At 47.6% G+C, this 27248-nt stretch overlaps 26 non-coding genes and 2 pseudogenes across 26 annotated transcripts; all 28 read left to right on the forward strand.

Annotated features, from left to right (window-relative positions):
• Positions 1 to 312: 312 nt before the first annotated feature.
• LOC135021130 (U1 spliceosomal RNA) lies at positions 313 to 476 on the forward strand. The gene has a single exon (XR_010218445.1). It is a non-coding gene; the product is annotated as a U1 spliceosomal RNA (small nuclear RNA).
• Positions 477 to 628: 152 nt separating this feature from the next.
• LOC135021056 (U1 spliceosomal RNA) lies at positions 629 to 780 on the forward strand (annotated as a pseudogene).
• Positions 781 to 1462: 682 nt separating this feature from the next.
• Positions 1463 to 1626, forward strand: LOC135021116 (U1 spliceosomal RNA). The gene has a single exon (XR_010218431.1). It is a non-coding gene; the product is annotated as a U1 spliceosomal RNA (small nuclear RNA).
• Positions 1627 to 1778: 152 nt separating this feature from the next.
• LOC135021059 (U1 spliceosomal RNA) lies at positions 1779 to 1941 on the forward strand. Its single transcript, XR_010218376.1, has one exon. It is a non-coding gene; the product is annotated as a U1 spliceosomal RNA (small nuclear RNA).
• Positions 1942 to 2612: 671 nt separating this feature from the next.
• On the forward strand, positions 2613 to 2776 carry LOC135021136 (U1 spliceosomal RNA). The gene has a single exon (XR_010218451.1). It is a non-coding gene; the product is annotated as a U1 spliceosomal RNA (small nuclear RNA).
• Positions 2777 to 2928: 152 nt separating this feature from the next.
• Positions 2929 to 3091, forward strand: LOC135021076 (U1 spliceosomal RNA). The gene has a single exon (XR_010218393.1). It is a non-coding gene; the product is annotated as a U1 spliceosomal RNA (small nuclear RNA).
• A 674-nt stretch (positions 3092 to 3765) lies between these two features.
• Positions 3766 to 3929, forward strand: LOC135021144 (U1 spliceosomal RNA). Its single transcript, XR_010218458.1, has one exon. It is a non-coding gene; the product is annotated as a U1 spliceosomal RNA (small nuclear RNA).
• Positions 3930 to 4081: 152 nt separating this feature from the next.
• On the forward strand, positions 4082 to 4244 carry LOC135021062 (U1 spliceosomal RNA). Its single transcript, XR_010218379.1, has one exon. It is a non-coding gene; the product is annotated as a U1 spliceosomal RNA (small nuclear RNA).
• A 674-nt stretch (positions 4245 to 4918) lies between these two features.
• On the forward strand, positions 4919 to 5082 carry LOC135021066 (U1 spliceosomal RNA). The gene has a single exon (XR_010218383.1). It is a non-coding gene; the product is annotated as a U1 spliceosomal RNA (small nuclear RNA).
• A 152-nt stretch (positions 5083 to 5234) lies between these two features.
• LOC135021086 (U1 spliceosomal RNA) lies at positions 5235 to 5397 on the forward strand. The gene has a single exon (XR_010218403.1). It is a non-coding gene; the product is annotated as a U1 spliceosomal RNA (small nuclear RNA).
• Positions 5398 to 6068: 671 nt separating this feature from the next.
• Positions 6069 to 6232, forward strand: LOC135021126 (U1 spliceosomal RNA). The gene has a single exon (XR_010218441.1). It is a non-coding gene; the product is annotated as a U1 spliceosomal RNA (small nuclear RNA).
• A 153-nt stretch (positions 6233 to 6385) lies between these two features.
• Positions 6386 to 6548, forward strand: LOC135021078 (U1 spliceosomal RNA). Its single transcript, XR_010218395.1, has one exon. It is a non-coding gene; the product is annotated as a U1 spliceosomal RNA (small nuclear RNA).
• A 671-nt stretch (positions 6549 to 7219) lies between these two features.
• Positions 7220 to 7383, forward strand: LOC135021135 (U1 spliceosomal RNA). Its single transcript, XR_010218450.1, has one exon. It is a non-coding gene; the product is annotated as a U1 spliceosomal RNA (small nuclear RNA).
• Positions 7384 to 7535: 152 nt separating this feature from the next.
• On the forward strand, positions 7536 to 7698 carry LOC135021063 (U1 spliceosomal RNA). The gene has a single exon (XR_010218380.1). It is a non-coding gene; the product is annotated as a U1 spliceosomal RNA (small nuclear RNA).
• A 672-nt stretch (positions 7699 to 8370) lies between these two features.
• LOC135021077 (U1 spliceosomal RNA) lies at positions 8371 to 8534 on the forward strand. Its single transcript, XR_010218394.1, has one exon. It is a non-coding gene; the product is annotated as a U1 spliceosomal RNA (small nuclear RNA).
• A 152-nt stretch (positions 8535 to 8686) lies between these two features.
• On the forward strand, positions 8687 to 8849 carry LOC135021083 (U1 spliceosomal RNA). Its single transcript, XR_010218400.1, has one exon. It is a non-coding gene; the product is annotated as a U1 spliceosomal RNA (small nuclear RNA).
• Positions 8850 to 9520: 671 nt separating this feature from the next.
• LOC135021127 (U1 spliceosomal RNA) lies at positions 9521 to 9684 on the forward strand. The gene has a single exon (XR_010218442.1). It is a non-coding gene; the product is annotated as a U1 spliceosomal RNA (small nuclear RNA).
• A 956-nt stretch (positions 9685 to 10640) lies between these two features.
• LOC135021128 (U1 spliceosomal RNA) lies at positions 10641 to 10804 on the forward strand. The gene has a single exon (XR_010218443.1). It is a non-coding gene; the product is annotated as a U1 spliceosomal RNA (small nuclear RNA).
• Positions 10805 to 11760: 956 nt separating this feature from the next.
• Positions 11761 to 11924, forward strand: LOC135021114 (U1 spliceosomal RNA). The gene has a single exon (XR_010218429.1). It is a non-coding gene; the product is annotated as a U1 spliceosomal RNA (small nuclear RNA).
• Positions 11925 to 12076: 152 nt separating this feature from the next.
• On the forward strand, positions 12077 to 12239 carry LOC135021068 (U1 spliceosomal RNA). The gene has a single exon (XR_010218385.1). It is a non-coding gene; the product is annotated as a U1 spliceosomal RNA (small nuclear RNA).
• Positions 12240 to 12913: 674 nt separating this feature from the next.
• LOC135021153 (U1 spliceosomal RNA) lies at positions 12914 to 13077 on the forward strand. Its single transcript, XR_010218466.1, has one exon. It is a non-coding gene; the product is annotated as a U1 spliceosomal RNA (small nuclear RNA).
• Positions 13078 to 13229: 152 nt separating this feature from the next.
• Positions 13230 to 13392, forward strand: LOC135021106 (U1 spliceosomal RNA). Its single transcript, XR_010218421.1, has one exon. It is a non-coding gene; the product is annotated as a U1 spliceosomal RNA (small nuclear RNA).
• Positions 13393 to 16015: 2623 nt separating this feature from the next.
• LOC135021141 (U1 spliceosomal RNA) lies at positions 16016 to 16179 on the forward strand. The gene has a single exon (XR_010218455.1). It is a non-coding gene; the product is annotated as a U1 spliceosomal RNA (small nuclear RNA).
• Positions 16180 to 16330: 151 nt separating this feature from the next.
• On the forward strand, positions 16331 to 16472 carry LOC135021094 (U1 spliceosomal RNA; annotated as a pseudogene).
• A 694-nt stretch (positions 16473 to 17166) lies between these two features.
• Positions 17167 to 17330, forward strand: LOC135021043 (U1 spliceosomal RNA). Its single transcript, XR_010218363.1, has one exon. It is a non-coding gene; the product is annotated as a U1 spliceosomal RNA (small nuclear RNA).
• A 152-nt stretch (positions 17331 to 17482) lies between these two features.
• Positions 17483 to 17645, forward strand: LOC135021102 (U1 spliceosomal RNA). Its single transcript, XR_010218417.1, has one exon. It is a non-coding gene; the product is annotated as a U1 spliceosomal RNA (small nuclear RNA).
• A 671-nt stretch (positions 17646 to 18316) lies between these two features.
• On the forward strand, positions 18317 to 18480 carry LOC135021050 (U1 spliceosomal RNA). The gene has a single exon (XR_010218370.1). It is a non-coding gene; the product is annotated as a U1 spliceosomal RNA (small nuclear RNA).
• Positions 18481 to 18632: 152 nt separating this feature from the next.
• On the forward strand, positions 18633 to 18795 carry LOC135021109 (U1 spliceosomal RNA). The gene has a single exon (XR_010218424.1). It is a non-coding gene; the product is annotated as a U1 spliceosomal RNA (small nuclear RNA).
• The last annotated feature ends 8453 nt before the right edge of the window (positions 18796 to 27248 follow it).

Consider the following 27248-nt stretch of genomic DNA (forward strand, 5'->3'; position numbering starts at 1 on the left):
AGGGAGGAGCCAGTGCACACCCAGAACTAAAGTCTTTCTTAAAGTGCCCATGTCTCCTGCGGAGCCCGTCTATCCCCATGGTCCTTACGGAGTCCCCAGCATACTCTAGGACATTAGAGAAACTAGAATTTTAGTTTGGGGGTGCTTCAGTATTAGGCAGCCTTCTGCCCTCCCATGTTCATCTAAAAAAGATGTGTTCTCCCTGCAGTTGTTGTCCCCAGATGAGAGTTCCCTTGTGCTGCCTCAGTTGAATCTCCTTTACTTGACAGAGATGTGCCTGAGCAGCGGCCCTCCCCAGCCCTATCCCAAATCATACTTATTTTGCATAGGAGATACCATGGTCATGAAGATTGTTCTCCCAGGGTGAGGTTCATTCATTGCATTCTGGGTATGCTGACTCCTGTGATTTCCCCAAATGGGGGAAACTCGACTGCATTATTTGTGGTAGTGGGGGACTGTGTTTGTGCTTTCCTCTGGTCAGCTCTGGTAAAAGTCAGATTTCTTTGTCTCAGATCTTCCTCTAGCCTTGTTTTTCTTTCGAGAGTTCCCTTGTGCTGCCTCAGTTGGATCTCCTTCACTTGACAGGGGGGTGCCCGAGCAGCGACCCTCCCCAGCTCTAGCCCAACTCCTACTTACCTGCCAGGTGAGATACTATGATCATGAAGGTGCTTCTCCCAGGGCAAGGCTCACCCATTGCACTCTGGGTGTGCTGCTCCTGCGATTTCCCCAAATGTGGGAAACTTGACTGCATAATTTGTGTTTCCCGTGGTCGGATCTCGTATAATTCAGATCTCTTTGTCTCAGGTCTCTCTCCAGCCTAGTTTGCTGTCTGTTTCCACTTCTCTTTTCTTGAGCCGTTCCCTTCTATGCCCTTGCGCACGATCCTGACTTCTCCCGTCTGCTTACTTTGTGCCTTCCAATGCACAATGCAAACTACAGGTAGTGCTGCAGGGCCCACACCCTTTTACTTGCCGTACAGAGCAGCTCTGGAGCTGTTACAGTGCCCAGCTACTGCAAGAAATCAGCTTGAATGCTTCAGGGGCTGGGGCATAGCCAATATGAGCCCCACACCGAAGGAGGGTGGAGGTGTTTAATGCAAACTAGGGGTCAGCCAAGCGCCGCAAAAGGCCGCCATGCCCTGCACGCCCCTTTTCTCTTTTCATATGCAGACGAGGGTTGAAGCCAACTTTGACCCACTGCTTGGATGACATCACCATATGCAAACCCATCTGCTGCAGGCCTTCCCCCAGGAATGCTTGCACTAGTTGTTGCATTTGGTTTGTTGTTTGGGGGTGCTTCAGTATTAGGCAGCCTTCTGCCCTCCCATGTTCATCTGAAAATATGTGTTCTCCCTGCAGTTGTTGTCCCCAGATGAGAGTTCCCTTGTGCTGCCTCAGTTGAATCTCCTTTACTTGACAGAGATGTGCCTGAGCAGCGGCCCTCCCCAGCCCTATCCCAAATCATACTTATTTTGCATAGGAGATACCATGGTCATGAAGATTGTTCTCCCAGGGTGAGGTTCATTCATTGCATTCTGGGTATGCTGACCTCTGTGATTTCCCCAAATGTGGGAAACTCGACTGCATTATTTGTGGTAGTGGGGGACTGTGTTTGTGCTTTCCTCTGGTCAGCTCTGGTAAAAGTCAGATTTCTTTGTCTCAGATCTTCCTCTAGCCTTGTTTTTCTTTCGAGAGTTCCCTTGTGCTGCCTCAGTTGGATCTCCTTCACTTGACAGGGGGGTGCCCGAGCAGCGACCCTCCCCAGCTCTAGCCCAACTCCTACTTACCTGCCAGGTGAGATACTATGATCATGAAGGTGCTTCTCCCAGGGCAAGGCTCACCCATTGCACTCTGGGTGTGCTGCTCCTGCGATTTCCCCAAATGTGGGAAACTTGACTGCATAATTTGTGTTTCCCCTGGTCGGCTCTCGTATAATTCAGATCTCTTTGTCTCAGGTCTCTCTCCAGCCTAGTTTGCTGTCCGTTTCCACTTCTCTTTTCTTGAGCCGCTCCCTTCTATGCCCTTGCGCACTATCCTGACTTCTCCCGTCTGCTTACTTTGTGCCTTCCAACGCACAATGCAAACTACAGGTAGTGCTGCAGGGCCCACACCCTTTTACTTGCCTTACAGAGCAGCTCTGGAGCTGTTACAGTGCCCAGCTGCTGCAAGAAATCAGCTTGAATGCTTCAGGGGCTGGGGCATAGCCAACATGAGCCCCACACCAAAGGAGGGTGGAGGTGTTTAATGCAAACTAGGGGTCAGCCAAGCGCCGCAAAAGGCCGCCATGCCCTGCATAACCCTTTTCTCTTTTCATATGCAGACGAGGGTTGAAGCCAACTTTGACCCACTGCTTGGATGACATCACCATATGCAAATCCATCTGCGGCAGGCCATCCCCCAGGAATGCTTGCACTAGTTGTTGCATTTGGTTTGTTGTTTGGGGGTGCTTCAGTATTAGGCAGCCTTCTGCCTTCCCATGTTCATCTGAAAATATGTGTTCTCCCTGCAGTTGTTGTCCCCAGATGAGAGTTCCCTTGTGCTGCCTCAGTTGAATATCCTTTACTGGACAGAGATGTGCCTGAGCAGCGGCCCTCCCCAGCCCTATCCCAAATCATACTTATTTTGCATAGGAGATACCATGGTCATGAAGATTGTTCTCCCAGGTTTAGGTTCATTCATTGCATTCTGGGTATGCTGACCCCTGTGATTTCCCCAAATGTGGGAAACTCAACTGCATTATTTGTGGTAGTGGGGGACTGTGTTTGTGCTTTCCTCTGGTCAGCTCTGGTAAAAGTCAGATTTCTTTGTCTCAGATCTTCCTCTAGCCCTGTTCTTCTTTCGAGAGTTCCCTTGTGCTGCCTCAGTTGGATCTCCTTCACTTGACAGGAGGCTGCTCGAGCAGCGACCCTCCCCAGCTCTAGCCCAACTCCTACTTACCTGCCAGGTGAGATACTATGATCATGAAGTTGCTTCTCCCAGGGCAAGGCTCACCCATTGCACTCTGGGTGTGCTGCCCCTGCGATTTCCCCAAATGTGGGACACTTGACTGCATAATTTGTGTTTCACCTGGTCGGCTCTCGTATAATTCAGATCTCTTTGTCTCAGGTCTCTCTCCAGCCTAGTTTGCTGTCTGTTTCCACTTCTTTTTTCTTGAGCCCCTCCCTTTTATACCCTTGTACACTATCCTGACTTCTCCTCCCGTCTGCTTACTTTGTGCCTTCCAATGCACAATGCAAACTACAGGTAGTGCTGCAGGACCCACACCCTTTTACTTGCCTTACAGAGCAGCTCTGGAGCTGTTACAGTGCCGAGCTGCAGCAAGAAATCAGCTTGAATGCTTCAGGGGCTGGGGCATTGCCAACATGAGCCCCACACCGAAGGAGGGTGGAGGTGTTCAATGCAAACTAGGGGTCAGCCAAGCTCCGCAAAAGGCCGCCATGCCATGCACGCCCCTTTTCTCTTTTCATATGCAGACGAGGGTTGAAGCCAACTTTGACCAACTGCTTGGATGACATCACCATATGCAAATCCATCTGCGGCAGGCCTTCCCCCAGGAATGCTTGCACTAGTTGTTGCATTTGGTTTGTTGTTTGGGGGTGCTTCAGTATTAGGCAGCCTTCTGCCCTCCCATGTTCATCTGAAAATATGTGTTTTCCCTGCAGTTGTTGTCCCCAGGTGAGAGTTCCCTTGTGCTGCCTCAGTTGAATCTCCTTTACTTGACAGAGATGTGCCTGAGCAGCGGCCCTCCCCAGCCCTATCCCAAATCATACTTATTTTGCATAGGAGATACCATGGTCATGAAGATTGTTCTCCCAGGGTTAGGTTCATTCATTGCATTCTGGGTATGCTGACCCCTGTGATTTCCCCAAATGTGGGAAACTTGACTGCATTATTTGTGGTAGTGGGGGCCTGTGTTTGTGCTTTCCTCTGGTCAGCTCTGGTAAAAGTCAGATTTCTTTGTTTCAGATCTTCCTCTAGCCTTGTTCTTCTTTCGAGAGTTCCCTTGTGCTGCCTCAGTTGGATCTCCTTCTCTTGACAGGGGGGTGCCCGAGCAGCGACCCTCCCCAGCTCTAGCCCAACTCCTACTTACCTGCCAGGTGAGATACTATGATCATGAAGTTGCTTCTCCCAGGGCAAGGCTCACCCATTGCACTCTGGGTGTGCTGCCCCTGCGATTTCCCCAAATGTGGGAAACTTGACTGCATAATTTGTGTTTCCCCTGGTCGGTTCTCATATAATTCAGATCTCTTTGTCTCAGGTCTCTCTCCAGCCTAGTTTGCTGTCTGTTTCCACTTCTTTTTTCTTGAGCCCCTCCCTTCTATACCCTTGTGCACTATCCTGACTTCTCCTCCCATCCGCTTACTTTGTACCTTACAATGCACAATGCAAACTACAGGTAGTGCTGCAGGGCCCACACCCTTTTACTTGCCTTACAGAGCAGCTCTGGAGCTGTTACAGTGCCAAGCTGCTGCAAGAAATCAGCTTGAATGCTTCAGGGGCTGGGGCATGGCCAACATGAGCCCCACACCGAAGGAGGGTGGGGGTGTTTAATGCGAACTAAGGGTCATCCAAGCGCCGCAAAAGGCCGCCATGCCCTGCATACCCCTTTTCTCTTTTCATATGCAGATGAGGGTTCCAGCCAACTTTGGCCCACTGCTTGGATGACATCACCGTATGCAAATCCGTCTTCTGCAGACCTTCCCCCAGGAATGCTTGTACTAGTTGTTGCATTTGGTTTGTTGTTTGGGGGTGCTTCAGTATTAGGCAGCCTTCTGCCCTCCCATATTCATCTGAAAATATGTGTTCTCCCTGCAGTTGTTGTCCCCAGATGAGAGTTCCCTTGTGCTGCCTCAGTTGAATCTCCTTTACTTGACAGAGATGTGCCTGAGCAGCGGCCCTCCCCAGCCCTATCCCAAATCATACTTATTTTGCATAGGAGATACCATGGTCATGAAGATTGTTCTCCCAGGGTGAGGTTCATTCATTGCATTCTGGGTATGCTGACCCCTGTGATTTCCCCAAATGTGGGAAACTCGACTGCATTATTTGTGGTAGTGGGGGACTGTGTTTGTGCTTTCCTCTGGTCAGCTCTGGTAAAAGTCAGATTTCTTTGTCTCAGATCTTCCTCTAGCCTTGTTCTTTTTTCGAGAGTTCCCTTGTGCTGCCTCAGTTGGATCTCCTTCATTTGACAGGGGGGTACCCGAGCAGCGACCCTCCCCAGCTCTAGCCCAACTCCTACTTACCTGCCAGGTGAGATACTATGATTATGAAGGTGCTTCTCCCAGGGAAAGGCTCACCCATTGCACTCTGGGTGTGCTGCTCCTGCGATTTCCCCAAATGTGGGACACTTGACGGCATAATTTGTGTTTCCCCTGGTCGGCTCTCGTATAATTCAGATCTCTTTGTCTCAGGTCTCTCTCCAGCCTAGTTTGCTGTCTGTTTCCACTTCTCTTTTCTTGAGCAGCTCCCTTCTATGCCCTTGCGCACTATCCTAACTTCTCCCGTCTGCTTACTTTGTGCCTTCCAACGCACAATGCGAACTACAGGTAGTGCTGCAGGGCCCACACCTTTTTACTTGCCTTACAGAGCAGCTCTGGAGCTGTTACAGTGCCCAGCTGCTGCAAGAAATCAGCTTGAATGCTTCAGGGGCTGGGGCATAGCCAACATGAGCCCCACACCGAAGGAGGGTGGAGGTGTTTAATGCGAACTAGGGGTCATCCAAGCGCCGCAAAAGGCCGCCATGCCCTGCAAAACCCTTTCCTCTTTTCATATGCAGATGAGGGTTCCAGCCAACTTTGGCCCACTGCTTGGATGACATCACCATATGCAAATCCATCTGCGGCAGGCCTTCCCCCAGGAATGCTTGCACTAGTTGTTGCATTTGGTTTGTTGTTTGGGGGTGCTTCAGTATTAGGCAGCCTTCTGCCCTCCCATGTTCATCTGAAAATATGTGTTCTCCCTGCAGTTGTTGTCCCCAGATGAGAGTTCCCTTGTGCTGCCTCAGTTGAATCTCCTTTACTTGACAGAGATGTGCCTGAGCAGCGGCCCTCCCCAGCCCTATCCCAAATCATACTTATTTTGCATAGGAGATACCATGGTCATGAAGATTGTTCTCCCAGGGTTAGGTGCATTCATTGCATTCTGGGTATGCTGACCCCTGTGATTTCCCCAAATGTGGGAAACTCGACTGCATTATTTGTGGTAGTGGGGGACTGTGTTTGTGCTTTCCTCTGGTCAGCTCTGGTAAAAGTCAGATTTCTTTGTCTCAGATCTTCCTCTAGCCTTGTTCTTCTTTCGAGAGTTCCCTTGTGCTGCCTCAGTTGGATCTCCTTCACTTGACAGGGGGCTGCTCGAGCAGCGACTCCTCCCCAGCTCTAGCCCAACTCCTACTTACCTGCCAGGTGAGATACTATGATCATGAAGTTGCTTCTCCCAGGGCAAGGCTCACCCATTGCACTCTGGGTGTGCTGCCCCTGCGATTTCCCCAAATGTGGGACACTTGACTGCATAATTTGTGTTTCACCTGGTCGGCTCTCGTATAATTCAGATCTCTTTGTCTCAGGTCTCTCTCCAGCCTAGTTTGCTGTCTGTTTCCACTTCTTTTTTCTTGAGCCGCTCCCTTCTATGCCCTTGTGCACTATCCTGACTTCTCCCGTCTGCTTACTTTGTGCCTTCCAACGCACAATGCAAACTACAGGTAGTGCTGCAGGGCCCATACCCTTTTACTTGCCTTACAGAGCAGCTCTGGAGCTGTTACAGTGCCCAGCTGCTGCAAGAAATCAGCTTAAATGCTTCAGGGGCTGGGGCATAGCCAACATGAGCCCCACACCGAAGGAGGGTGGAGGTGTTTAATGCAAACTAGGGGTCAGCCAAGCGCCGCAAAAGGCCGCCATGCCCTGCACGCCCCTTTTCTCTTTTGATATGCAGACAAGGGTTGAAGTCAACTTTGACCCACTGCTTGGATGACATCACCATATGCAAATCCATCTGCGGCAGGCCTTCCCCCAGAAATGCTTGCACTAGTTGTTGCATTTGGTTTGTTGTTTGGGGGTGCTTCAGTATTAGGCAGCCTTCTGCCCTCCCATGTTCATCTGAAAATATGTGTTCTCCCTGCAGTTGTTGTCCCCAGATGAGAGTTCCCTTGTGCTGCCTCAGTTGAATCTCCTTTACTTGACAGAGATGTGCCTGAGCAGCGGCCCTCCCCAGCCCTATCCCAAATCATACTTATTTTGCATAGGAGATACCATGGTCATGAAGATTGATCTCCCAGGGTTAGGTTCATTCATTGCATTCTGGGTATGCTGACCCCTGTGATTTCCCCAAATGTGGGAAACTCGACTGCATTATTTGTGGTAGTGGGGGACTGTGTTTGTGCTTTCCTCTGGTCAGCTCTGGTAAAAGTCAGATTTCTTTGTCTCAGATCTTCCTCTAGCCTTGTTCTTCTTTCGAGAGTTCCCTTGTGCTGCCTCAGTTGGATCTCCTTCACTTGACAGGGGGGTGCCCGAGCAGCGACCCTCCCCAGCTCTAGCCCAACTCCTACTTACCTGCCAGGTGAGATACTATGATCATGAAGTTGCTTCTCCCAGGGCAAGGCTCACCCATTGCACTCTGGGTGTGCTGCCCCTGCGATTTCCCCAAATGTGGGAAACTTGACTGCATAATTTGTGTTTCCCCTGGTCGGTTCTCATATAATTCAGATCTCTTTGTCTCAGGTCTCTCTCCAGCCTAGTTTGCTGTCTGTTTCCACTTCTTTTTTCTTGAGCCCCTCCCTTCTATACCCTTGTGCACTATCCTGACTTCTCCTCCCATCCGCTTACTTTGTACCTTACAATGCACAATGCAAACTACAGGTAGTGCTGCAGGGCCCACACCCTTTTACTTGCCTTACAGAGCAGCTCTGGAGCTGTTACAGTGCCAAGCTGCTGCAAGAAATCTGCTTGAATGCTTCAGGGGCTGGGGCATGGCCAACATGAGCCCCACACCGAAGGAGGGTGGGGGTGTTTAATGCGAACTAAGGGTCATCCAAGCGCCGCAAAAGGCCGCCATGCCCTGCATACCCCTTTTCTCTTTTCATATGCAGATGAGGGTTCCAGCCAACTTTGGCCCACTGCTTGGATGACATCACCGTATGCAAATCCGTCTTCTGCAGACCTTCCCCCAGGAATGCTTGTACTAGTTGTTGCATTTGGTTTTTTGTTTGGGGGTGCTTCAGTATTAGGCAGCCTTCTGCCCTCCCATGTTCATCTGAAAATGTGTTCTCCCTGCAGTTGTTGTCCCCAGATGAGAGTTCCCTTGTGCTGCCTCAGTTGAATCTCCTTTACTTGACAGAGATGTGCCTGAGCAGCGGCCCTCCCCAGCCATATCCCAAATCATACTTATTTTGCATAGGAGATACCATGGTCATGAAGATTGTTCTCCCAGGGTGAGGTTCATTCATTGCATTCTGGGTATGCTGACCCCTGTGATTTCCCCAAATGTGGGAAACTCGACTGCATTATTTGTGGTAGTGGGGGACTGTGTTTGTGCTTTCCTCTGGTCAGCTCTGGTAAAAGTCAGATTTCTTTGTCTCAGATCTTCCTCTAGCCTTGTTCTTTTTTCGAGAGTTCCCTTGTGCTGCCTCAGTTGGATCTCCTTCATTTGACAGGGGGGTACCCGAGCAGCGACCCTCCCCAGCTCTAGCCCAACTCCTACTTACCTGCCAGGTGAGATACTATGATTATGAAGGTGCTTCTCCCAGGGCAAGGCTCACCCATTGCACTCTGTGTGTGCTGCTCCTGCGATTTCCCCAAATGTGGGACACTTGACTGCATAATTTGTGTTTCCCCTGGTCGGCTCTCGTATAATTCAGATCTCTTTGTCTCAGGTCTCTCTCCAGCCTAGTTTGCTGTCTGTTTCCACTTCTCTTTTCTTGAGCCGCTCCCTTCTATGCCCTTGCGCACTATCCTAACTTCTCCCGTCTGCTTACTTTGTGCCTTCCAACGCACAATGCGAACTACAGGTAGTGCTGCAGGGCCCACACCTTTTTACTTGCCTTACAGAGCAGCTCTGGAGCTGTTACAGTGCCCAGCTGCTGCAAGAAATCAGCTTGAATGCTTCAGGGGCTGGGGCATAGCCAACATGAGCCCCACACCGAAGGAGGGTGGAGGTGTTTAATGCGAACTAGGGGTCATCCAAGCGCCGCAAAAGGCCGCCATGCCCTGCATAACCCTTTTCTCTTTTCATATGCAGATGAGGGTTCCAGCCAACTTTGGCCCACTGCTTGGATGACATCACCATATGCAAATCCATCTGCGGCAGGCCTTCCCCCAGGAATGCTTGCACTAGTTGTTGCATTTGGTTTGTTGTTTGGGGGTGCTTCAGTATTAGGCAGCCTTCTGCCCTCCCATGTTCATCTGAAAATATGTGTTCTCCCTGCAGTTGTTGTCCCCAGATGAGAGTTCCCTTGTGCTGCCTCAGTTGAATCTCCTTTACTTGACAGAGATGTGCCTGAGCAGCGGCCCTCCCCAGCCCTATCCCAAATCATACTTATTTTGCATAGGAGATACCATGGTCATGAAGATTGTTCTCCCAGGGTTAGGTGCATTCATTGCATTCTGGGTATGCTGACCCCTGTGATTTCCCCAAATGTGGGAAACTCGACTGCATTATTTGTGGTAGTGGGGGACTGTGTTTGTGCTTTCCTCTGGTCAGCTCTGGTAAAAGTCAGATTTCTTTGTCTCAGATCTTCCTCTAGCCTTGTTCTTCTTTCGAGAGTTCCCTTGTGCTGCCTCAGTTGGATCTCCTTCACTTGACAGGGGGCTGCTCGAGCAGCGACCCTCCCCAGCTCTAGCCCAACTCCTACTTAGTTGCTTCTCCCAGGGCAAGGCTCACCCATTGCACTCTGGGTGTGCTGTCCCTGCGATTTCCCCAAATGTGGGACACTTGACTGCATAATTTGTGTTTCACCTGGTCGGCTCTCGTATAATTCAGATCTCTTTGTCTCAGGTCTCTCTCCAGCCTAGTTTGCTGTCTGATCCACTTCTCTTTTCTTGAGCCGCTCCCTTCTATGCCCTTGTGCACTATCCTGACTTCTCCCGTCTGCTTACTTTGTGCCTTCCAACGCACAATGCAAACTACAGGTAGTGCTGCAGGGCCCATACCCTTTTACTTGCCTTACAGAGCAGCTCTGGAGCTGTTACAGTGCCCAGCTGCTGCAAGAAATCAGCTTAAATGCTTCAGGGGCTGGGGCATAGCCAACATGAGCCCCACACCGAAGGAGGGTGGAGGTGTTTAATGCGAACTAGGGGTCATCCAAGCGCCGCAAAAGGCCGCCATGCCCTGCATAACCCTTTTCTCTTTTCATATGCAGATGAGGGTTCCAGCCAACTTTGGCCCACTGCTTGGATGACATCACCATATGCAAATCCATCTGCGGCAGGCCTTCCCCCAGGAATGCTTGCACTAGTTGTTGCATTTGGTTTGTTGTTTGGGGGTGCTTCAGTATTAGGCAGCCTTCTGCCCTGCCATGTTCATCTGAAAATATGTGTTCTCCCTGCAGTTGTTGTCCCCAGATGAGAGTTCCCTTGTGCTGCCTCAGTTGAATCTCCTTTACTTGACAGAGATGTGCCTGAGCAGCGGCCCTCCCCAGCCCTATCCCAAATCATACTTATTTTGCATAGGAGATACCATGGTCATGAAGATTGTTCTCCCAGGGTTAGGTGCATTCATTGCATTCTGGGTATGCTGACCCCTGTGATTTCCCCAAATGTGGGAAACTCGACTGCATTATTTGTGGTAGTGGGGGACTGTGTTTGTGCTTTCCTCTGGTCAGCTCTGGTAAAGGTCAGATTTCTTTGTCTCAGATCTTCCTCTAGCCTTGTTCTTCTTTCGAGAGTTCCCTTGTGCTGCCTCAGTTGGATCTCCTTCACTTGACAGGGGGCTGCTCGAGCAGCGACCCTCCCCAGCTCTAGCCCAACTCCTACTTAGTTGCTTCTCCCAGGGCAAGGCTCACCCATTGCACTCTGGGTGTGCTGTCCCTGCGATTTCCCCAAATGTGGGACACTTGACTGCATAATTTGTGTTTCACCTGGTCGGCTCTCGTATAATTCAGATCTCTTTGTCTCAGGTCTCTCTCCAGCCTAGTTTGCTGTCTGATCCACTTCTCTTTTCTTGAGCCGCTCCCTTCTATGCCCTTGTGCACTATCCTGACTTCTCCCGTCTGCTTACTTTGTGCCTTCCAACGCACAATGCAAACTACAGGTAGTGCTGCAGGGCCCATACCCTTTTACTTGCCTTACAGAGCAGCTCTGGAGCTGTTACAGTGCCCAGCTGCTGCAAGAAATCAGCTTAAATGCTTCAGGGGCTGGGGCATAGCCAACATGAGCCCCACACCGAAGGAGGGTGGAGGTGTTTAATGCAAACTAGGGGTCAGCCAAGCGCCGCAAAAGGCCGCCATGCCCTGCACGCCCCTTTTCTCTTTTGATATGCAGACAAGGGTTGAAGTCAACTTTGACCCACTGATTGGATGACATCACCATATGCAAATCCATCTGCGGCAGGCCTTCCCCCAGAAATGCTTGCACTAGTTGTTGCATTTGGTTTGTTGTTTGGGGGTGCTTCAGTATTAGGCAGCCTTCTGCCCTCCCATGTTCATCTGAAAATATGTGTTCTCCCTGCAGTTGTTGTCCCCAGATGAGAGTTCCCTTGTGCTGCCTCAGTTGAATCTCCTTTACTTGACAGAGATGTGCCTGAGCAGCGGCCCTCCCCAGCCCTATCCCAAATCATACTTATTTTGCATAGGAGATACCATGGTCATGAAGATTGTTCTCCCAGGGTTAGGTTCATTCATTGCATTCTGGGTATGCTGACCCCTGTGATTTCCCCAAATGTGGGAAACTCGACTGCATTATTTGTGGTAGTGGGGGACTGTGTTTGTGCTTTCCTCTGGTCAGCTCTGGTAAAAGTCAGATTTCTTTGTCTCAGATCTTCCTCTAGCCTTGTTCTTCTTTCGAGAGTTCCCTTGTGCTGCCTCAGTTGGATCTCCTTCACTTGACAGGGGGGTGCCCGAGCAGCGACCCTCCCCAGCTCTAGCCCAACTCCTACTTACCTGCCAGGTGAGATACTATGATCATGAAGTTGCTTCTCCCAGGGCAAGGCTCACCCATTGCACTCTGGGTGTGCTGCCCCTGCGATTTCCCCAAATGTGGGAAACTTGACTGCATAATTTGTGTTTCCTCTGGTCGGCTCTCATATAATTCAGATCTCTTTGTCTCAGGTCTCTCTCCAGCCTAGTTTGCTGTCTGTTTCCACTTCTTTTTTCTTGAGCCCCTCCCTTCTATACCCTTGTGCACTATCCTGACTTCTCCTCCCGTCTGCTTACTTTGTGCCTTCCAACGCACAATGCAAACTACAGGTAGTGCTGCAGGGCCCACACCCTATTACTTGCCTTACAGAGCAGCTCTGGAGCTGTTACAGTGCCCAGCTGCTGCAAGAAATCAGCTTGAATGCTTCAGGGGCTGGGGCATAGCCATCATGAGCCCCACACCGAAGGAGGGTGGAGGTGTTTAATGCGAACTAGGGGTCATCCAAGCACCGCAAAAGGCCGCCATGCCCTGCATGCCAATTTTCTCTTTTCATATGCAGACGAGGGTTGAAGCCAACTTTGACCCACTGCTTGGATGACATCACCATATGCAAATCCATCTGCTGCAGGCCTTTCCCCAGGAATGCTTGCACTAGTTGTTGCATTTGGTTTGTTGTTTGGGGTTGCTTCAGTATTAGGCAGCCTTCTGCCCTCCCATGTTCATCTGAAAATATGTGTACCTCCTGCAGTTGTTGTCCCCAGATGAGAGTTCCCTTGTGCTGCCTCAGTTGAATCTCCTTTACTTGACAGAGAAGTGCCTGAGCAGCGGTCCTCCCCAGCCCTATCCCAAATCATACTTATTTTGCATAGGAGATACCATGGTCATGAAGATTGTTCTCCCAGGGTGAGGTTCATTCATTGCATTCTGGGTATGCTGACCCCTGTTATTTCCCCAAATGTGGTAAACTTGACAGCATTATTTGTGGTAGTGGGGGACTGTGTTTGTGCTTTCCTCTGGTCAGCTCTGGTAAAAGTCAGATTTCTTTGTCTCAGATCTTCCTCTAGCCTTGTTCTTCTTTCGAGAGTTCCCTTGTGCTGCCTCAGTTGGATCTCCTTCACTTGACAGGGGGGTGCCCGAGCAGCGACCCTCCCCAGCTCTAGCCCAACTCCTTCTTACCTGCTAGGTAAGATACTATGATCATGAAGGTGCTTCTCCCAGGGCAAGGCTCACCAATTGCACTCTGGGTGTGCTGCTCCTGCGATTTCCCCAAATGTGGGAAACTTGACTGCATAATTTGTGTTTCCCCTGGTTGGCTCTCGTATAATTCAGATCTCTTTGTCTCATGTCTCTCTCCAGCCTAGTTTGCTGTCTGTTTACACTTCTCTTTTCTTGAGCCACTCCCTTCTATGCCCTTGCGCACTATCTTGACTTCTCCCGTCTGCTTACTTTGTGCCTTCCAACGCACAATGCGAACTACAGGTAGTGCTGCAGGGCCCACACCCTTTTAGTTGCCTTACAGAGCAGCTCTGGAGCTATTACAGTGCCCAGCTGCTGCAAGTAATCAGCTTGAATGCTTCAGGGGCTGGGGCATAGCCAACATGAGCCCCACACCGAAGTAGGGTGGAGGTGTTTAATGCGAACTAGGGGTCATCCAAGCGCCGCAAAAGGCCGCCATGCCCTGCACGCCCCTTTTCTCTTTTCATATGCAGACGAGGGTTGAAGCCAACTTTGACCCACTGCTTGGATGACATCACCATATGCAAATCCATCTGCTGCAGGCCTTCCCCCAGGAATGCTTGTACTAGTTGTTGCATTTGGTTTGTTGTTTGGGGGTGCTTCAGTATTAGGCAGCCTTCTGCCCTCCCATGTTCATCTGAAAATATGTGTTCTCCCTGCAGTTGTTGTCCCCAGATGAGAGTTCCCTTGTGCTGCCTCAGTTGAATCTCCTTTACTTGACAAGGGAGGCATTTTGGATTTTTTCTTTGGGTACCCTTACACCTGATGGTCTGAATGAGAGCATCGAACAGAACAACATTGGCAGTCTCTGAAGATTTTATCTATTGATTTACCTAATATATTATTTATTGAATATCCATTTATTGTATGTTTAATAAATAAACAAAATTATTAGAAGTAGCTATTTTGGAAACAGCTTTCCTCTTAGGATGAAACTGTATAACCCTGTTGTGTGTATTTCTTTAAAGTTCCTTAGTAAAATCCACTAGTAATGATGAACATCAGATTTCTTCCTCCATCCTCTTTTTACACTTTCTCTTGGTTCTATATATATATTTTTTTTTCTATTTTTATTATTTTCCCCTCCTTCTCCCAAAAGGCCCCCCTCCCTCCCCCCCCTCCCTGTTTTAAATTTTAAAATCTTTAAATATTTAAATCTTCGAATCCTTAAATTGTCTGTTTAATATTTATTTTTTCTTCAATTCTTTTTGTTGTTTAAACAGCAATGTAATTATTCCAGGGGTTAAAATAATGAAATATAGAAATAATATTAACAAAAATTAAAGGTAAAAATGAATTGATAGAATGATCCCATTAAAAGTAAATAAATAATATTGATGTTAAGCTGAGCGGGTTGGATTCGAACATGGGACTAGCTGCATAGAATGCAGGTGATGTTTCCCCTGCGCCACAAGAACTGCTTTAGTAGTGGCCTGGATTTATGTTACCCTAAAAGGTTTTATATAAGTAAATGGGGATCCTTAGTGCTGAGTCTCTGAATTATGTATATGTGATTATAGATATGAGGTATTGATTGAAAGATTATAGGTTAATCTGTATATAGATTATATATTTTCTGTTATTTTTTAAACCACCTTGTTGCTTATTTTATTATTATTTTTAATCACCATGTTGCTTATTTTTATATTATGAAATGCCTTTATATGTGCAAATGCAATTAGAAAGTTGTTCCATATGTGAGTCATTACATGTATGCATCCAATTAGTACATGTATGTATCCAATCAACTAATTAGTAATACTATTGGTCCGGTGCATTTTAAAAAGAGCCTGCTAGGCTGCTGATGTATCCTCTGACGAAACCGCTCTTGGATAACAGCGGAGAAACGCGTAAGAAAGGTGATTACCGGACACTCTGATTGCTGAGATATAAGCCCGTTCATGAACGAGCTACATCACGGCGGACGTCTGATGTAAAGACAGCGGTGAAGGGGAAAAAGCAATTTGAGACCGAGCAAAAGGAGGTCTCTACCCACGGCAGGAAGAAATATCCCGACCGCGAGTGCCAATAAGATCCAGCCACGGTTAACGGGGGTCGTAGCATACCGCTGTGTTTCACCAACCATCACAGCGCTCTCCCCCTGTTTTCTTTCATTACTCACGTGAGTTACATATGAACTTTAACTGCAGTAAATAAGAGGCGTTGGTTACAACTGTTGCTGTTCATCCACAAGAAGGAATTTAATGTATCAATTACAATTGGAAAGTAACGATTAAATTACAACAGCTGTATCCAGGAGGATTTTTTGGACACTTTAATAAACATTCCGTTGTCATCAAGGGCAATATGAAATAGATCCTGATTACATTTAGATATGGATAGTGGTGCCTATATATGTTGACTCCATTGTATTTTATTGAATGTGGGTTTCTTCTGTCTATATATATTTTTTAAAAATAAAGAGCTTGTATATTTTATTTTTTGCGCTCCCTTGATAACAAGTGTGATTATCTTTAAAATTTGGTTTATTATTAGTAGAACAGTACTACCTATGGGAGCACCATTTTATAATATATGGTGAAAATTAATAGATGTATAAAGATTAAATAAGCAACAAATTGGTGAAATAGATAAGTTTTGATAGGAGCACTGGGTTCTATATATATATTGACATTTGGTTATATATATGTATAGACTTTATAAATTCTTGACAGAGATGTGCCTGAGCAGCGGCCCTCCCCAGCCCTATCCCAAATCATACTTATTTTGCATAGGAGATACCATGGTCATGAAGATTGTTCTCCCAGGGTGAGGTTCATTCATTGCATTCTGGGTTTGCTGACCCCTGTGATTTCCACAAATGTGGGAAACTCGACTGCATTATTTGTGGTAGTGGGGGACTGTGTTTGTTCTTTCCTCTGGTCAGCTCTGGTAAAAGTCAGATTTATTTGTCTTAGATCTTCCTCTAGCCTTGTTCTTCTATCGAGAGTTTCCTTGTGCTGCCTCAGTTGGATCTACTTCACTTGACAGGGGGGTGCCCGAGCAGCGACCCTCCCCAGCTCTAGCCCAACTCCACTTACCTGCCAGGTGAGATACTATGATCATGAAGTTGCTTCTCCCAGGACAAGGATCACCCATTGCACTCTGGGTGTGCTGCTCCTGCGATTTTCCCAAATGTGGGAAACTTGACTGCATAATTTGTGTTTCCCCTGGTCAGCTCTCATATAATTCAGATCTCTTTGTCTCAGGTCTCTCTCCAGCCTAGTTTGCTGTCTGTTTCCACTTCTTTTTTCTTGAGCCCCTCCCTTCTATACCCTAGTGCACTATCCTGACTTCTCCTCCCGTCTGCTTACTTAGTGCCTTACAATGCACAATGCAAACTACAGGTAGTGCTGCAGGGCCCACACCCTTTTACTTGCCTTACAGAGCAGCTCTGGAGCTGTTACAGTACCCAGCTGCTGCAAGAAATCAGCTTGAATGCTTCAGGGGCTGGGGCATAGCCAACATGAGCCCCACACCGAAGGAGGGTGGAGGTGTTTAATGCGAACTAGGGGTCATCCAAGCGCCGCAAAAGGCCGCCATGCCCTGCACGCCCCTCTTCTCTATTCATATGCAGATGAGGGTTGAAGCCAACTTTGACCCACTGCTTGGATGACATCACCATATGCAAATCCATCTGCTGCAGGCCTTCCCCCAGGAATGCTTGCACTAGTTGTTGCATTTAGTTTGTTGTTTGGGGGTGCTTCAGTATTAGGCAGCCTCTGCCCTCCCATGTTCATCTGAAAATATGTGTTCTCCCTGCAGTTGTTGTCCCCAGATGAGAGTTCCCTTGTGCTGCCTCAGTTGAATCTCCTTTACTTGACAGAGATGTGCCTGAGCAGCGGCCCTCCCGAGCTCTATCCCAAATCATACTTATTTTGCATAGGAGATACCATGGTCATGAAGATTGTTTTCCCAGGGTGAGGTTCATTCATTGCATTCTGGGTATGCTGACCCCTGTGATTTCCCCAAATGTGGGAAACTGGACTGCATTATTTGTGGTAGTGAGGGACTGTGTTTGTGCTTTCCTCTGGTCAGCTCTGGTAAAAGTCAGATTTCTTTGTCTCAGATCTTCCTCTAGCCTTGTTCTTCTTTCAAGAGTTCCCTTGTGCTGCCTCAGTTTGATTTCCTTCACTTGACAGGGGGGTGCCCGAGCAGCGACCCTCCCCAGCTCTAGCCCAGCTCCTACTTACCTGCCAGGTGAGATACTATGATCATGAAGGTGCTTCTCCCAGGGCAAGGCTCACCCATTGCACTCTGGGTGTGCTACTCCTGCGGTTTCCCCAAATGTTGGACACTTGACGGCATAATTTGTGTTTCACCTGGTCGGCTCTCGTATAATTCAGATCTCTTTGTCTCAGGTCACTCTCCAGCCTAATTTGCAGTCTGTTTCCACTTCTCTTTTCTTGAGTTGCTCCCTTCTATGCCCTTGCGCACTATCCTGACTTCTCCCGTCTGCTTACTTTGTGCCTTCCAACGCACAATGCAAACTACAGGTAGTGCTGCAGGGCCCACACCCTTTTACTTGCCTTACAGAGCAGCTCTGGAGCTGTTACAGTGCCCAGCTGCTGCAAGAAATCAGCTTGAATGCTTCAGGGGCTGGGGCATAGCCATCATGAGCCCCACACCGAAGGAGGGTGGAGGTGTTTAATGCGAACTAGGGGTCATCCAAGCACCGCAAAAGGCCGCCATGCCCTGCATGCCAATTTTCTCTTTTCATATGCAGACGAGGGTTGAAGCCAACTTTGACCCACTGCTTGGATGACATCACCATATGCAAATCCATCTGCTGCAGGCCTTCCCCCAGGAATGCTTGCACTAGTTGTTGCATTTGGTTTGTTGTTTGGGGGTGCTTCAGTATTAGGCAGCCTTCTGCCCTCCCATGTTCATCTGAAAATATGTGTACCTCCTGCAGTTGTTGTCCCCAGATGAGAGTTCCCTTGTGCTGCCTCAGTTGAATCTCCTTTACTTGACAGAGATGTGCCTGAGCAGCGGCCCTCCCCAGCCCTATCCCAAATCATACTTATTTTGCATAGGAGATACCATGGTCATGAAGATTGTTCTCCCAGGGTGAGGTTCATTCATTGCATTCTGGGTATGCTGACCCCTGTTATTTCCCCAAATGTTGTAAACTTGACAGCATTATTTGTGGTAGTGGGGGACTGTGTTTGTGCTTTCCTCTGGTCAGCTCTGGTAAAAGTCAGATTTCTTTGTCTCAGATCTTCCTCTAGCCTTGTTCTTCTTTCGAGAGTTCCCTTGTGCTGCCTCAGTTGGATCACCTTCACTTGACAGGGGGGTGCCCGAGCAGCGACCCTCCCCAGCTCTAGCCCAACTCCTTCTTACCTGCTAGGTAAGATACTATGATCATGAATGTGCTTCTCCCAGGGCAAGGCTCACCAATTGCACTCTGGGTGTGCTGCTCCTGCGATTCCCCCAAATGTGGGAAACTTGACTGCATAATTTGTGTTTCCCCTGGTCGGCTCTCGTATAATTCAGATCTCTTTGTCTCATGTCTCTCTCCAGCCTAGTTTGCTGTCTGTTTACACTTCTTTTTTCTTGAGCCGCTCCCTTCTATGCCCTTGCGCACTATCCTGACTTCTCTCGTCTGCTTAATTTGTGCCTTCCAGCGCACAATGCGAACTACAGGTAGTGCTGCAGGGCCCAAGCCCTTTTACTTGCCTTACAGAGCAGCTCTGGAGCTGTTACAGTGCCTAGCTGCTGCAAGAAATCAGCTTGAATTCTTCAGGGGCTGGGGCATAGCCAACATGAGCCCCACACCGAAGGAGGGTGGAGGTGTTTAATGCGAACTAGGGGTCATCCAATTGCCGCAAAAGGCCGCCATGCCCTGCACGCCCAGGGGTACAAGCTGGAATTCGAGATGTCTCCCCCCAGCCGTTTCCTAAAATATGCCTTGCTGACAACTCCCTCAGGCAGGGAGGCTGTGCTAGAGGCAATTAATAAGCGGTATTCCCAGCAGGTAATACTCAAGGTGCCCCTACTTCAATAAGGACGGGGTTACTATTCCACACGGGTTGGGGTACCGAAACCGCATGGTTCGGTGTGACCCATTTTATATTTAAAATCCTTGAACAAAAAAATTCAAGTTCAAGATGGAATCGCTCAGGGCGGTTATTCCAAGCCTGGACGAGGGGGATTACATGGTATCCTGGGACATCAAGGATGCTTACCTGCATGTCCCCATTTACCATCCTCGCCAGGAGTACCTCAGATTTGTGGTACAGGATTACCATTACCAAGTCCAGACACTGCCGTTTGGACTGTACATTGCACCGAGGGTGTTTTATTAAGGTAATGGCCGAAATGTTGATACTCCTTCAAAAAAAAGGGAGTTGTAATTATCCCGTACTTGGACAATCTCGTTATAAGGGCGAGGTCCAAGGAGCAGTTGGTAGTCGGGGTAGCACTATTTTGGAAAGTGCTACAACAGCATGGTTGGATTCTAAACAGTCCAAAGTCACAGCTGGTTCCTATGACACGTCTACTGTTCCTGGGGATGGTTCTGGACATAAACCAGAAATAGTGTTTCTCCCGGAGGAGAAAGCCAAGGAGTTGTCATCTCTAGTCAGAGACCTCCTGAAGCCAAAATAGGTAGCGGTGCATCATTGCACGCGAGTCCTGGGAAAAATGGTAGCTTCCTACGAAGCAATCCCATTAGGCAGGTTCCATACAAGAACTTTTCAGAGGGACCTGTTGGACAAGTGGTCCGGATCGCATCTTCCGATGCATAGGCTGATAACCCTGTCTCCAAGGACCAGGGTATCTCTACTGTGGTGGCTGCAGAGTGCCCATCTTCAAGAGGGCCGCAGGTTCGGCATACAGGACTAGGTCCTAGTGACCATGGATTCCAGCCTTTGAGGCTGGGAGGCAGTCACACAGGGAAGAAATTTCCAGGGACTTTGGTCAAGTCAGGTTATTTCCCTACACATAAATATTCTGGACCTGAGGGCCATTTACAATGCCCTGAGGCCGGCAAGTCCTCAGCTTCAAAACCAGCCGGTACTGATCCAATCAGACAACATCACGGCAGTCGCCCATGTAAACCAACAGGGCGGCACAAGAAGCAGGATGGCGATGGCAGAAGCCACAAGGATTCTCCGATAGGCGGAAAATCATGTGTTAGCACTGTCAGCAGTGTTCATTCCCGGAGTGGACAACTGGGAAGCAGATCTTCTCAACAGACACGACCTCCACCCGGGAGAATGGGGACTTCCTCCAGAAGTCTTCCAATAGGATTGTACACCATTGGGAAAGGCCACAGGTGGACATGATGGCGTCCCGCCTCAACAAAAAGCTATAAAAGATATTGCACCGGGTCAAGGGACCCTCAGGCGATAGCTATGGACGCTCTGGTAACACCGTGGGTGTACCAGTCGGTTTATGTGTTCTCCCCTCTGCCTCTCATACCAAAGGTACTGAGAATAATAAGAAGGCGAGGAGTAAGAACGATACTCGTGGATGGCCAAGAAGAGCTTGGTACCCAGAACTTCAAGAATTTATATCGGAGGACCCATGGCCTCTGCCACTCAGACAGGACCTGCGGCAGCAGGGGCCCTGTCTGTTCCAAGACTTACCGCGGCTGCGTTTGTCGGCATGGCGGTTGAACGCCGGATCCTGAAGGAAAAGGGCATTCCGGAGGAAGTCATTCCTACGCTTACTAAAGCCAGGAAAGAGGTTACAGCAACTCATTATCACCGCATATGGCGAAAATATGTTGCATGGTGTGAGGCCGAAAGGGCCCCAACAGAGGAATTTCAACTAGGTCGATTTCTGCATTTCCTGCAAGCAGGAGTGACTATGGGCCTTAAATTGGGTTCCATTAAGGTACAGATCTCGGCTCTGTCGATTTTCTTTAAAAAAGAACTAGCTTCAGTACCTGAAGTTCAGACATTTATAAAAGGAGTGCTGCAGAGTCAGCCCCCGTTTGTGCCTCCTGTGGCACCTTGGGATCTCAACGTGGTGTTGAGTTTCTTAAAATCACATTGGTTTAAACCACTAAAAACCGTGGATCTGAAATATCTCACGTGGAAGGTGGTTATGTTATTGGCCTTGGCTTCTGCCAGGCGAGTATCAAAGTTGGCGGCTTTGTCTTGTAAAAGCCCTTATTTGATTTTCCATATGGATAGGGCAGAATTGAGGACTCGTCCCCAGTTTCTCCCAAAGGTGGTGTCAGCGTTTCACCTGAACCAGCCTATTGTGGTGCCTAGGCTACTAGGGACTTGGAGGACTCCAAGTTGCTAGACGTTGTCAGGGCACTGAAAATATATGTTTCCAGAATGGCTAGAGTCAGAAAATCTGACTCGCTGTTTATCCTATATGCACCTAACAAGCTGGGTGCTCCTGCTTCTAAGCAGACTATTGCTCGTTGGATTTGTAGTACAATTCAGCTTGCACATACTGTGGCAGGCCTGCCACAGCCAAAATCTGTCAATGCCCATTCCACAAGGAAGGTGGGCTCATCTTGGGCGGCTGCCCGAGGGGTCTCGGCTTTACAACTTTGCCAAGCAGCTACTTGGTCAGGGGCAAACACGTTTGCAAAATTCTACAAATTTGATACCCTGGCTGAGGAGGACCTGGAGTTCTCTCATTCAGTGCTGCAGAGTCATCCGCACTCTCCCGCCCGTTTGGGAGCTTTGGTATAATCCCCATGGTCCTTACGGAGTTCCCAGCATCCACTAGGACGTTAGAGAAAATAAGAATTTACTCACCGGTAATTCTATTTCTCGTAGTCCGTAGTGGATGCTGGGCGCCCATCCCAAGTGCGGTTTATCTGCAATACTTGTACATAGTTATTGTTAACTAAATCGGGTTATTGTTGAGCCATCTGTTGAGAGGCTCTATTGTTTCATACTGTTAACTGTGTTTCATATCACGAGTTGTACGGTGTGATTGGTGTGGCTGGTATGAGTCTTACCCGGGATTCAAAATCCTTCCTTATTGTGTACGCTCGTCCGGGCACAGTACCTAACTGAGGCTTGGAGGAGGGTCATAGTGGGAGGAGCCAGTGCACACCAGGTAGTCTAAGATCTTTCTAGAGTGCCCAGCCTCCTTCGGAGCCCGCTATTCCCCATGGTCCTTACGGAGTTCCCAGCATCCACTACGGACTACGAGAAATAGAATTACCGGTGAGTAAATTCTTATTATAGTAGTGTATACACTAGAGGTCTTTCCGAACCCCCTAATCCTAACATTGTAATTTGCTTTAGGGCGCACCTCCAATTAGTCTAGTGTTTCGTATTTTCACATTAAATACTTTCTTGCATTGGTTGGTTAAAGATTAGATCGTATATTTTTCTAGATATAGCTGTGCATAGTCTACAAGGCTACATGCTTCTCCCCTAACTAGAGATGTGCAGCGGGCATTTTTCGTGTTTCATGTTTTGGTTTTGGTTTCGGATCCACAGTTGTGTTTTGGATACGGACGCGTTTTGGCAAAACCACCCTTTTGGGTTTTGGATTCGGGTGATTTTTTTTTAAAACCTCAAACAGCTAAAATCATAGAATTTCGGGGTAATTTTGATCCTATAGTATTAAGCTCAATAACCATAATTTCTACTCCTTTCCAGTCTATTCTGAACACCTCACACCTCTCAATATTATTTTTAGTCCTAAAATTTGCACCAAGGTCCCTGGATGACTAAGCTAAGCGACCCAAGTGGGCAGCACAAACACCTGGCCCATCTAGGAGTGGCACTGCAGTGTCAGACAGGATGGCACTTAAAAAAATAGCCCCAAACAGCACATGATGCAAAGATAAATAAAAAAAGAGGCGCAAGATGAAATTGTAGTGTGTCTCTCCTGCTCAGTGTCAGTTCTCAGTAGTATCCTCATCAGTGCTCAGTATCACTGCTCATTGTCTTGTGCTGCATTGTGGTGCTCAGTATACTAGAGTACATTACTAATAGTCCAGTGCTGCATCTTGCTGCTCAGTGTCAGTTCTAGTATCCTCATCAGTGCTCAGTATCACTGCTCATTGTTTTGTGCTGCATTGTGGTGCTCAGTATACTACAGAACATTACTAATAGTCCAGTGCTGCATCTGGCTGCTCAGTGTCAGTTCTAGTAATCTCATCAGTGCTCCGTATCACTGCTCATTGTCTTGTGGTGCTCAGTATACTACAGTACATTACTAATACTCCAGTGTCTTGTGCCGCATATGGCTGCTGTAGGGTGCTGTGGTAGTGTCCTGTCACTGTGCATATGTCATCATTCCAGTCACAGTGACATACCCTCCAACTGTACCTTTTTAATAGGTACAGTACCTTTTTTTCATGGTCTGTACCTATTTTTGGCTCTCCAAACTTCCATTGAAAGTATAGGAAAAGGGGCGTGACCACGCCCCCTTTACCCATGACCACGCCCCTTTTTCTAATTTGTACCAATTTTTGTGTGTAAAATGTTGGAGGGTATGCAGTGATATCTGGTATCTATCTAGTGGTATCTAATTCCAGACATTACCACCGTCTAATTCCAGATATATTACTGGCATATAATTCCACACATTAAAAAATGGAGAACAAAAAGGTGGAGGGTAAAATAGGGAAAGATCAAGATCCACTTCCACCTAGTGCTGAAGCTGCTGCCACTAGTCAAGGCAGAGACAATTCAATGCCATCAACATTATGTAATGATTATACGATACATTATATATCATATCATTGTATGGTTGTAAAATACAACTTAAAAACTTTAATCAATAAATACATAAAGTAGCTTTTATGTAACCTTTTTAAACCTATTAGCATAGACCGAATCTCATCGTGTGTATAGGCCTTTAGTTCAACAACAGCATGGGACCAGTTAGTGTGTTTTGACCACTGCACAGCACCTGGTGTTATATAGTAAGCACCACTATGGCATAGTATACAGCATTATGGGCCTGATATGAGTGTGACCAGCGGTGATGTGGAATGCAGTAGGAGGTGCTGTTTAGTAAGCACCACTTCTATATTCACCATGCAGTATATTGTGTGAATATAGAAGTGTTGGCTGTGTTATATATTAGAGTAATTATTGCAGCTCCCAGCTAAAATTGCAACAATGTAATTTAGTGACAAGCTGCAGAGATTAACCCTTTCTGTGGCTGCTGCACAACCTCTATTCATATCGCTGAATTCAATTAGGGAGATGTTCTCACCCCGCGAGCAAGCGCAGGTATATGCCACACTTATGGTAACATTGGATTTACAGATATTTTCTTGCAGGGGTGTTTCTAAACAATTTGGCTTCAAATGCGTGCCCCCCGCCACCATTGGCATTAAAAATTGTGCCCCTCCCCCATATATATATATATATATATATATATATAAAAAAAACTATATTTGCGTGAGCGCTCCGGACGGGATGGGGGGGGGCGTGACCTCGCAAAAATGGGTATGGTCTCCATAAAATGGGCGTAGCCTTGCAGGCAAAGACTACCTTACACCCCAGTTCTTGACCCTGCACCAACTGACCTCGGCCACCACAGGGAAAAAAGTACAGTAATTTCCACCATGTTAAGCCCCACACATTAATGCCCTTTGGAACATATTATGTCACTCACCACAATATCTGTGATACACTATGCCCTACAGTAAAGCTTCTAATTACTTTTACAAAAACTGCTCAATGCCAAGAGTTTCACGTGCTGGGTGTCATGCTCATTGCCAGGGGTTTCACTCTCTGGGTGTCATGCTCATTGCCAGGGGGAACGCAGTAGGAGGTGTTATATAGTAAGCACCACTATGGCATAGTATATAGCATTATATATATTGTGAGCACTGGTGATGTTGAGTGCAGTAGAGCTGCTGCTGGGTAATTACAATTGACTACAACCACCAATATATTCTGCTGCACTATATATATGCAAAGCTAATTCTGCTGGGTAATTACAACTGACTACAACCACCAATATATTCTGCTGCACTATATATTTGCAAAGCTAATTCTGCTGGGTAATTACAATTGACTACAACCACCAATATATTCTGCTGCACTATATCTATATATGCAAAGCTAATTCTGCTGAGTAATTACAATTGACTACAACCACCAATATATTCTGCTGCACTATATCTATATATGCGAAGCTAATTCTGCTGGGTAATGCAAATTGAAACATTATTGCATAGTATGTGATTTTGAAGTACTTTTTTAAAGTTTTGAATGATATAGACCCAGTTTAATCTTTGTGGAATGCCTGGTTGTTGTTTTTAAGGTAATTTATTGCCTGGCATTTGAGGGGGTGGGGTGTGGTTACAGATTTCAATTATTGGTTTCACTTGTAATAGTCTTCTACTTAAGTCCAATGGTGTAGGCTGTGCAAAGCCATTTGGCTGTGCATTTATTGATCTAAGCGTGCATTTTTATCAAAGCGTGATAAAATTGACACATAACAGCAGTGTTCAATCAGCGTTCAATCGAAGTGAAAAAGAAGGAAAACAGAAGCACACCAATCTAACAAAACAAAGAAAACTGAAGAACTAATAACAAATGTGAGTCACTTACTCCTCAGATCACTCACCTCCTGATTGTTGCATCTGATTACATAGCACAGAACTACCTTACTTGGACATTTCATAAACCATCCATTTCACCTACAAATGCCTGTATCTGTATTATTGTAATTTTGTTTTTTAAGCACAGCTGCACCAATGCAATTTTACCTGCAAACACTTAAAACATCTAACATAATTACCATTGCTTCTTAAACCTCTCACAATCCTTTCATTTCTTACACTCCAAATACTTTTCTGCACCCACTTTATCTACGCTTTTGACTCATTTCATACTAAATCTACACCCCTTGAGCCTACACTGCTTTTCTCACCTGCATTTCTGCAATTCTTCTGCTCGGATTGCCTTACAGTCTCCTCTCCTACTTCCACTTTCCCTCAACCTATTTACCTACTTAACACTATGTCAAGGTTTTCTTATACTCCCCACATCACTCAGTGTCTACCTAATAATGTATCTTTAGCCTTCCCCCCTAGTCTCCTCCACCTCCTCCTCTCTCCCCTCCTCTGTCTCCCCTCCATCCCTCTGTTTCCTTCCCCCACCTTTCCTGTTACCCCACTTTCATTCACCTCTGCCCCATGGTCCTGCTACCCCACAACTCAGCCCTGCTCCCTCTCTCCCTTCCCTGTCACCTCCCCACACCCCCATCCACATCACACTGACCTCCCTCCCTGCCCACCTCCTGCAGTTTCCCCTCCTAGCTCCGGCACCCGTACCATCACTACTCTCTCATCATCCCTGCCCTCAAACTTAATCCCACCTCATCGCTACAGCAACCCTGAAAATCTAATTCACATCTCTCCCACAAACTCATACCCCCTATCCTGTGCCCTCTGGAATGCCAGATCTGTTTATAACAAACTGGTCCCTACTCATGACCTTTTCATTTCCCACTCCCTACACCTACTAGCCATTACTGAAACTTGGATTACGCCCTCTGACACTACTTCTGCTGCTGCTCTCTCTGCTGGGGGCCTTACATTCACACACACACCCCGACCTGGGGGTCGCCATGGGGGTGGTGTTGGGGTCCTTTTACCTTCTAGTTACTCCTACCAACTCATACCACCAGAACCATCCCTTATATTCTCTACATTTGAGGTCCACGCCATATGCCTCTTCCAACCAGTCCATCTTAGAGTAGCTGTCATTTACCGCCCCCCTGGCACTGCTTCCAAATTAATCGACAACTTTGCTTCCTGGCTTCCTCACTTCCTCTCTTCTGACATTCCCACCATTATCCTAGGCGATTTCAACATCCCTATTGACATCCCCACACAATCCCCTGCCTCTAAACTCCTTAACCTCACCTCTTCACTTGGTCTCTCCCAGTGGACCTCCTCACCCTCCCATGTGAATGGGAGCTCACTGGATCTGGTCTTCACTCACCGCTGTGATATTTCTGATTTTTCCAACTCCCCATTTCCCCTCTCTGACCA

This window comes from Pseudophryne corroboree, unplaced genomic scaffold, assembly GCF_028390025.1.
Source record: "Pseudophryne corroboree isolate aPseCor3 unplaced genomic scaffold, aPseCor3.hap2 scaffold_367, whole genome shotgun sequence".
Taxonomy (NCBI): Eukaryota; Metazoa; Chordata; class Amphibia; order Anura; family Myobatrachidae; genus Pseudophryne; species Pseudophryne corroboree.